The sequence below is a fragment of the Rutidosis leptorrhynchoides genome, chromosome 6, assembly GCF_046630445.1.
Source record: "Rutidosis leptorrhynchoides isolate AG116_Rl617_1_P2 chromosome 6, CSIRO_AGI_Rlap_v1, whole genome shotgun sequence".
Lineage (NCBI taxonomy): Eukaryota > Viridiplantae > Streptophyta > Magnoliopsida > Asterales > Asteraceae > Rutidosis > Rutidosis leptorrhynchoides.
The window spans coordinates 287,547,317-287,558,101 of NC_092338.1; positions in this window are offsets into that span (position 1 = coordinate 287,547,317).

Sequence of the window (10,785 nt, forward strand, 5' to 3'; positions counted from 1 at the left end):
TAGACTTTAATTCACTAGTCTTAGTGAATAAAGTCGAGTCTTGGCCATTTATGGGAGGTTGTGGGTAGTTGAGTCATTTAATGCAAATTGGGACATTTAATGCTCAAGTGGGAGTATTGTGGTTAATCCCACTAGTTGTGAAATTGAATGTGCACTTAATGATTTAGGTACATTGCATTGAAGCTCGGAAGTGCTAAATCACCATCCTTGTGACAAGGTGAGTGGAATAAGTCTACTTGTACGTATATGATGTGCTTATTTGTACGTAAGGATATGTGTTGTCCTAGTTAGTGATATATGTGTTGTACACTAACGATTTATGAACGGATATGTGTTGTCTAATTTAGCAATATATGTGTTGTATGCTAACGGTTTATTAAATGGATATGTGTTGTCCAAATTGGTGTTATATGTGTTGTACACTAATGATCTTATGAACGGATATGTGTTGTCCAAGGGTTGGTGATATATGTGTTGTGCACTAACGGTTGTTATGAACACCGATGGGAATTTTGAGTACCATTCCTTTTTGCTATTGGTTAACCATGGTTGTGTGATTGTGTAATTAGCATATTAAATTATGAACTATATGCTATTGTCGATTGCTAGCTCCTTGTGGATTGTGGATTGTAGTTTATGCATGATGTTTGCATGTTTGTCGAATAGCTAGCTTGTATGCGGTATTGTGTAAGTGATTGCAAGTAAGTAGGTTATATATGAACATGTATAATTATTGCATTCACTAAGCATTAGCTTACCCCTCTCGTTGTTTATCTTTTTAATTGCAGGTGCGGATAAGGGCAAAGGGGTTATCGGGCACTAGGTGGCCTTTGATGATGTTTTATTGAAGTTTGAAAGTTGGCCTAACGTTTTGGGTAGTTTAGTCCCAAACCATGCTCAAAGGGTCGTTTGGATTATAAACTATCGTTGTAGTGGGTCAAACTTGTATTGAAGTTAATTAATGGCCTTCGTGCCTTTTGCAAACATTTAAATTGTTGAACGTTTAAATGGAACTTGTGGATTGGTTTACATATTTTATTGGCGCGTAAATGTATATCTTTACAAAAAAAAAATTATCGTATGGAATACAGGTTGGGATGTTTCAAGTTTCCATAAATCGTTTATCGAAAATCAGATATCAAAATCCTTTATCAGTAATCGGTATCTGAAAATCAGTATTCAGAAATCAATAAACATTTATCAGTATAAAACCACCAAGGTTTAATGTCTAAAGTTTGCATATAGCAAATATCATGTGTTAAACCGTTTGTATCAGCGATGTCAAGTTTAAACTGTGTGTGACATCAAAAAGGTTTAATTCAACTGTTTGTAGACATTATCATGTCTAGTTTCTAGTTCGTAAACCACAGGTTTAAGCAGCATAAACCACAGTCTAAAAAACAGTATTCAGTGTAATAACTCTTTGTTAACATTTATCGTAAGTTAGGCCACGAGATTTCTTTGTAAGCTTCGTAAAAGTATACATTTGTCATGAGCACTTGATTATAAGACTTTAACCTGCGGATAGCTCATTCGCTACGCATCTTCCTTTTATCCTTTCTAAGCATACACCGATCAAGTGTACAAGTTACAACAGAATAAGCACCCCGTGCATTGAGGCGAGGTTTGTCAAACCTAACGGTACCGTCCCTATAAGTCGAGCTTACGTAAAGTAATTAATATAATCAAGCTAAGATATTTTTGAGCTGAACTCATATGTATATTCATTTAAGTTACTCGTGCCTAATATGTAAAAAAATTTGAAATAGCATGTTATCTCATTCCAAAAATGTTAAAGAAAATGGGACTGTAGACTCACCTTGAAAAGCACAGTAAAAGCTTAGTAAAACAGTACGGTAGTTGGAAGATCACAACCGTATAATACAACCTAATCAATTAGATTACCTTAAGTAAATACATAAGTCACACTATGTCAACCCATAGTGTACGCGTAGTCCTAGTGCTCAGACTGACTCAACATGTAAGCAAAAGTCAACTAATTCATGCAAGTCAACAAAAGTCAAACCTAAAGTCAAACTTAGTCAAAGTGGTCAACCAAAGTCAACCATATCAGTAGGTCATGCAATCTTAGTCAATATGTCAATCCTAAGTCAACTAACATGTTTTAGCTCATAGTTTGTCAAATACACTTTCACAGTTTATTGTATAGTATTGAATTTACGCACACCTTGCAAACAACGAGCATAATTCACAACACATAAGTCATGGTAATATGGAAAACTCCAGATCATAACTAGACTCATAAAATTTTCTAAAAAGCCTAGTAATTCCCTCATACAATGTCTACAAGTTGTGTTTCAGATAAGGTTCAGATAAGGTTTACCAAATCAGTTTCTGCTCGCATAGCAGTTTTCGAAACATTCTCATTTAATATAGAAAATAGTAATTAATGAACGGCCAATTGGAGATGACTCTAGACACTCCATATTTTCAGTGGTAAAATAATCAAATAAATTCATTTATCCATTTCGTACAGTTTTGCATATCTCTACAGACCTTGGGTTTTAGACAACATCTAAACATGTCATTTGGTGATGCATATAACACTTAGCAAACAATGTTTTCAGAAGCTATCATACAAATAAAATATATTTATGAAAATCTAAAAGACAATATTCCATAAGATCAAAGTCTCAGCTCATTTCTAGTTCATGTGAGATCATTTAGTGTGCATATGAAAACAGTTTCCTAGCAATACAAGTAATCATTTTTCGTTTAATCATACCGAGAGCTGTACATAACCTTTTTACATGATTCCTAAGTCTAACTTGAGTGATTTTTAACAAAGAATCCAGTGGTTGGCAATTCAATAACCATTCATAAAGTATAAACACCAGAAAATTCGTATTGCATGCAATCCCTAGCAAAAACTTCAATCAATCTTAACTAGCACATCCGGTAACGAAATCATGCAATTATGCAATTCCAAAGTCCATATTTATTAATTTTTCGAGATCTATCCATCTAGATACATTATATTTATAGTAAATAAACTCATCTCATTAGATTCATAGCAAACCAATTCGTGATTCAAACAAAATACATCAATTGCGCAAAATAACGACTAACAACGTATGCAATCACAATCAATTGAGCACTAGACTCTTGTACACTATATAATTGATCAAAATCAGACTCAATAAGATTAGGGTATATATTTTTATACCTTTAGAGATTAAATTGCTTATATCAATGTGTAGAGAACGATAAAAGCAACAACGTTTGTGTTGATTGCAAGAGCAAACGAGCAAAATTGATGGGGATTATGTGTATGATGATGATAGACGATGGGAGAGGAAAGGGTGGCTGCAAATTTTTGTGGATTTAGGGTATGGAGAAGGAATGAATGTATTTTTCTAAGTTAGATCTTATAAGGATTAGGTTTAAGGCCTTAAGCACAAGCTTGGGCCAAATTAAAGACCAAAAGGGTGGGGCTTAAGGGGATTTCGGCCAAGGGAAGTTCAAAATGGATTCTTTGGCCTATTTTGACTATTAGATCATTCCTTGTGTAGCCCGTTAGGTGTCATTGGCTGAAAACGCAAACTGGAACGTTAACTGAGCGTTTTAGCGAATTCTACGCGTTTTAAATTCTTAAAACTTCTAATAAATTAAAAGTATCTTTATGTAGTGACCCGAACTTTTCCATGTTTATATATATATTAAATGAAATTGTTATTTACATGATTAAGTGTTTCCAACATGTTAAGCAATCAAACTTGTTAAGACTTGATTAATTGAAATAGGTTTCATATAGACAATTGACCACCCAAGTTGACCAGTGATTCACGAACGTTAAAACTTGTAAAAACTATACGATGACATATATATGGTTATATATATAGTTAACATGATTTTATTATAAGTATGTATCTCATTAGGTATTTTAACAATGAGTTATATACATAAAAATGATACTATTAATTTAAGAAACTCGAAAACGATATATATAACGATTATCGTTATAACAACGTCTTACTAGGTACATATGAATCATATTAAGATATTGATACACTTGGTTAATTATGTTAAATGATAAGTAAATATATTATTAAATGTATTAACAATGAAATACATATGTAAAAATAAGACTACTAACTTAATGATTTCGAAACGAGACATATATGTAACGATTATCATTGTAACGGCATTTAACTGTATATATATCATACTAAGATATATTATATATCATAATATCATGATAATATAAAAATTTAACATCTCATTTGTTATAATAAAAAATGGGTTAACAACATTCAACAAGATCGTTAACCTAAAGGTTTCAAAACAACATTTACATGTAACGACTAACGATGACTTAACGACTCAGTTAAAATGTATATACATGTAGTGTTTTAATATGTATTCATACACTTTTGAAAGACTTTAAGACACTTATCAAAATACTTCTACTTAACAAAAATGCTTACAATTACATCCTCGTTCAGTTTCATCAACAATTCTACTCGTATGCACCCGTATTCATACTCGTACAATACACAGCTTTTAGATGTATGTACTATTGGTATATACACTCCAATGATCAGCTCTTAGCAGCCCATGTGAGTCACCTAACACATGTGGGAACCATCATTTCGCAACTAGCATGAAATATCTCATAAAATTACAAAAATATGAGTAATCATTCATGATTATTTACATGAAAACAAAATTACATATCCTTTATATCTAATCCATACACCAACGACCAAAAACACCTACAAACACTTTCATTCTTCAATTTCCTTCATCTAATTGATCTCTCTCAAGTTCTATCTTCAAGTTCTAAGTGTTCATCATAAATTCCAAAAGTTCTAGTTTCATAAAATCAAGAATACTTCTAAGATTGCAAGTTTACTTCCAAGTTTTCTAAATCCATTCCAAGTAATCATCCAAGATCAATAAACCTTTGTTAATTACAGTAGGTTATCTTTCTAATACAAGGTAATAATCATATTCAAACTTTAATTCAATTTCTATAACTATAACAATCTTATTTCGAGTGGAAATCTTACTTGAAATTGTTTTCGTGTCATGATTCTGCTTCAAGAACTTTCAAGCCATCCAAGGATCCTTTGAAGCTAGATATATTTTTCTCATTTCTAGTAGGTTTATTCAAGGAACTTGAGGTAGTAATGATGTTAATAACATTATTCTATTCATACATATAAAGCTATCTTATTCGAAGGTTTAAACTTGTAATCACTAGAACATAGTTTAGTTAATTCTAAACTTGTTCGCAAATAAAAGTTAATCCTTCTAACTTGACTTTTAAAATCAACTAAACACATGTTCTATATCTATATGATATGCTAACTTAATGATTTAAAACCTGGAAACACGAAAAACATCGTAAAACCGGATTTACGCCGTCGTAGTAACACCGCGGGCTGTTTTGGGTTAGTTAATTAAAAACTATGATAAACTTTGATTTAAAAGTTGTTATTCTAGGAAAATGATTTTAATTATGAACATGAAACTATATCCAAAAATTATGGTTAAACTCAAAGTGGAAGTATGTTTTCTAAAATGGTCATCTAGACGTCGTTCTTTCGACTGAAATGACTACCTTTACAAAAATGACTTGTAACTTATTTTTCTGACTATAAACCTATACTTTTTCTGTTTAGATTCATAAAATAGAGTTCAATATGAAACCATAGCAATTTGATTCACTCAAAACGTATTTAAAATGAAGAAGTTATGGGTAAAACAAGATTGGATAATTTTTCTCATTTTAGCTACGTGAAAATTGGTAACAAATCTATTCCAACCATAACTTAATCAACTTGTATTGTATATTATGTAATCTTGAGATACCATAGACACGTATACAATGTTTCGACCTATCATGTCGACACATCTATATATATTTCGGAAAAACCATAGACACTCTATATGTGAATGTTGGAGTTAGCTATACAGGGTTGAGGTTGATTCCAAAATATATATAGTTTGAGTTGTGATCAATACTGAGATACGTATACACTGGGTCGTGGATTGATTCAAGATAATATTTATCGATTTATTTCTGTACATCTAACTGTGGACAACTAGTTGTAGGTTACTAACGAGGACAGCTGACTTAATAAACTTAAAACATCAAAATATATTAAAAGTGTTGTAAATATATTTTGAACATACTTTGATATATATGTATATATTGTTATAGGTTCGTGAATCAACCAGTGGCTAAGTCTTACTTCCCGACGAAGTAAAAATCTGTGAAAGTGAGTTATAGTCCCACTTTTAAAATCTAATATTTTTAGGATGAGAATACATGCAGGTTTTATAAATGATTTACAAAATAGACACAAGTATGTGAAACTACATTCTATGGTTGAATTATCGAAATCGAATATGCTCCTTTTTATTAAGTCTGGTAATCTAAGAATTAGGGAACAGGCACCCTAATTGACGCGAATCCTAAAGATAGATCTATTGGGCCTAACAAACCCCATCCAAAGTACCGGATGCTTTAGTACTTCGAAATTTATATCATATCCTAAGGGTGTCCCGGAATGATGGGGATATTCTTATATATATGCATCTTGTTAATGTCGGTTACCAGGTGTTCACCATATGAATGATTTTTATCTCTATGTATGGGATGTGTATTGAAATATGAAATCTTGTGGTCTATTGTTACGATTTGAAATATATAGGTTAAACCTATAACTCACCAACGTTTTTGTTGACGTTTAAAGCATGTTTATTCTCAGGTGAATACTAAGAGCTTTCGCTGTTGCATACTAAAATAAGGACAAGATTTGGAGTCCATGTTTGTATGATATTGTGTAAAAACTGCATTCAAGAAACTGATTTCGATGTAATATATTTGTATTGTAAACCATTATGTAATGGTCGTGTGTAAACAGGATATTTTAGATTATCATTATTTGATAATCTACGTAAAGCTTTTTAAACCTTTATTTATGAAATAAAGGTTATGGTTTGTTTTAAAAATGAATGCAGTCTTTGAAAAACGTCTCATATAGAGGTCAAAACCTCGCAACGAAATCAATTAATATGGAACGTTTTTAATCAATAAGAACGGGACATTTCAGTTGGTATCCAAGCGTTGGTCTTAGAGAACCAGAAAATTTGCATTAGTGTGTCTTTTCGAGTTTGTTAGGATGCATTAGTGAGTCTGGACTTCGACCGTGTTTTCTTTAAAAATGATTGCTTAACATTTTTGTTGGAAACTATATATTATTAACATGTATATATTATGTGATATATTAATCTCTTAACATGTTTGATATTATGTGATAGATGTCTACCTCTAGCACAAATCCCATTGACTCACCTAATAATAACGAAGAGTCGAATATATATTTGAATGATTCACAAGTTCCCGAAGAAGAACCGGAAGAAGAATCAGAACCGGAAGAAGAATCAGAACTGGAAGAGGAGGAACCGGAGGAGGAAATAGAACCGGTAGGGGAAATAATAAAACGGTTAAGTAAAAGAAAATCCTCAACCAACCGACCAAGGTTAATTATGGTCAATGGTGTTTCCGCCAAGGAAGCAAAATATTAGGAGGATTACCAATTCTCCGATGAATCGGATTCCGACGAGAATTCCGATGATGTTATAGAAATTACCCCAACTGAATTTAAAAAGGCAAAAGAAAATAATAAGGGAAAGGGCATAAAAATAGAGAAATCTAATTCCAACCCCGATAAACTTTATATGTATCGTCAACCCCCGAAGCCCTTAAGGTGTAACAATGACCCGGGAACCTCTAAACCACCAGGTTTTTCTAAATCAATGTGGAAAACGACGGCTCGTATTAGGGGAACATCATATATCCCTAGAAACTTGGCAAAACGAACCAAAACCGAAGAAGAAGAAACGAGCGAGTCAGAATAAGATAGTTGTATTCGTGTGGTGTAATATATGTAATATATTGTGCTTATGCTTTATGATATATGTAAAAATTGCTTGTATTAATAAGTAATTTTTTTTATGAATCTAACTCTTGTCTATTTTACAGTTTAAAAACACAAAATGGATAGACAACCCAATATTTTAAGAGACCTACCCAGAGACATGATTGATGAAATCTTGTCTAGAGTCGGTCAGAATTCCTCGGCACAACTATTTAAGGCGAAATCAGTTTGTAAGACATTCGAAGAACGTTCCAAGAATGTCTTGGTTTATAAGAGACTTTCGTTTGAAAGATGGGGGATATCACATTGGGAAACCCATAAGTTACGATGTGTTTACTTTGACGCATATATTGCGGGGAACTTAAATGCTATTTTACGCAACGGGTTAAGAAATTATTTTGACTCAATGTATCCGAATATAGGACTTCATGATTTAGAAAAAGCGGCTAACATGCAACATAAAGAAGCATGCTATGCTTACGGGTTAGTAATTTTCGCTTCTCACCAAAGTGAGAACAAGAATATCGGGCTACAACTATTAAACAAAATGTTCCCACAAGTAACGGAGTCTGTAATTGGGGTAAGAAATGAGGTTTTTAGATTGTTACGGGACTGTTGGACATTACGTAACCCTCGTCCCTTTGATGACGTTACAACACGCTGTCTTATCAACGGCCATAACGGTTATGTTTCACAAGACCAAGGATGGGAAGTAGTCCTAGTAAAACCAGAATGCATGACTTGTTTCTGGACGTATGAATTACGTGTCTTTATTGCCTTTGCTGAACGACTTGTGTACTAGCTAGAATTATCTTCACAACTATCTTGTATCAAAGTTATTGTGTGCTATATTTCATGCTTTATGTAAAATAAGCGGTATTGTAAGTTTGTAAAATATTGTATAAAAGTTTGAACGCGAAATGTTATTATAATCAGTTTTTCATATAGAATTGTAGTAGTTGAATTGTATATTAGCTACTAAGTATGAACTTAACGGGTAGGTACTACCCGAATTTAAACTTATAAAACGCTAATATGAAGAAAAAGCTTTTATAAATGAGTTCATATTATGCTACGAAATACTATTAACTACTCTTAATATTCTATATGATTAACTTGTTCCATTTGACTATTTTGAAGGAAATGGCACCGACTACTCGACACACCGTGAATATGAATAAAGAGGAATTCCGTACTTTTCTAGCTTCAAACATAGCCGCAGTACAGGCTGCGCTACATACCAACAATAACCTTGGATCTAGCAGTACAGGAAATCGTGTAGGATGCACCTACAAAGAATTCACTGCCTGCAAACCTTTGGAATTTGATGGAACCGAAGGACCGATCGGATTGAAACGGTGGACCGAGAAGGTCGAATCGGTGTTTGCCATAAGTAAGTGTACTGAAGAGGACAAAGTAAAGTACGCTACGTATACCTTCACAGGTTCTGCGTTAACATGGTGGAATACCTATCTAGAGCAAGTGGGACAAGATGATGCGTATGCACTACCGTGGTCAGCATTCAAGCACTTGATGAACGAGAAGTACCGTCCCAGAACCGAGGTCAATAAGCTCAAGACAGAACTTAGAGGGTTACGAACCCAAGGATTTGATATTACCACGTACGAAAGACGATTCACAGAATTGTGCCTATTGTGTCCAGGAGCGTTCGAAGATGAGGAAGAGAAGATTGACGCGTTTGTGAAAGGATTCCCGGAAAGAATCCAAGAAGATATAAGTTCACACGAGCCCGCCTCCATACAACAGGCATGTAGAATGGCTCACAAACTAGTGAACCAGATTGAGGAAAGAATTAAAGAACATACGGCTGAAGAGGCCAATGTGAAGCAAGTCAAAAGAAAGTGGGAGGAAAACGGTGATAAGAATCACCAATACAACAACAACAGCAATTACAATAATAATCGCAACAATTATCCCAACACTCGCAACATCAATCGCAACTACAACAAACGGCCCAACAACAACAACAACAACAACAACAACAACAACAACAACAACAGCAACTACAACAATCATCTCAACAACAATAACAACCGCAACAACAACAACAACAATCAGAAGCAGCTATGCCAAAGGTGTGAAAAGTATCACTCGGGGTTCTGTACCAAATTTTGCAACAAGTGTAAAAGAAATGGTCATAGCGCGGCGAAGTGTGAGGTCTACAGACCAGGGGTTAACAGAACGAAAGGAACAAATGGTGTCGGAACGAGTAATGGCGGAGCAAGTAGTGTCGGAGCAAGTTATGCCAATGTAGTTTGTTATAAATGTGGAAAACCGGGCCACATTATTAGAAATTGCCAGAACCAGGAGAACACGAATGGACAAGGCCGTGGAAGAGTTTTCAATATTAATGCGGCAGAGGCACAGGAAGACCCGGAGCTTGTTACGGGTACTATTCTTATTGACAATAAATCTGCTTACGTTTTTTTTGATTCGGGTGCGGATAGAAGCTATATGAGTAGAGATTTTTGTGCTAAATTAAGTTGTCCATTGACGCCGTTGGATAGTAAATTTTTACTCGAATTAGCAAACGGTAAATTAATTTCAGCAGATAATATATGCCGGAATCGAGAAATTAAACTGGGTAGCGAAATATTTAAGATTGATTTGATACCAGTAGAGTTAGGGAGTTTTGATGTAATAGTTGAAATGACCCGTTCATATACATTATAAACGATTCACAATAATTGATTACATTGCGAGGTATTTGACCTCTATATGATACATTTTACAAACATTGCATTCGTTTTTAAAAGACAAAATTTCTTTACATCGAAAATTGACAGGCATGCATACCATTTCATAATATCCACTATCCAACTATAAATTGATTTAATAATAATCTTTGATG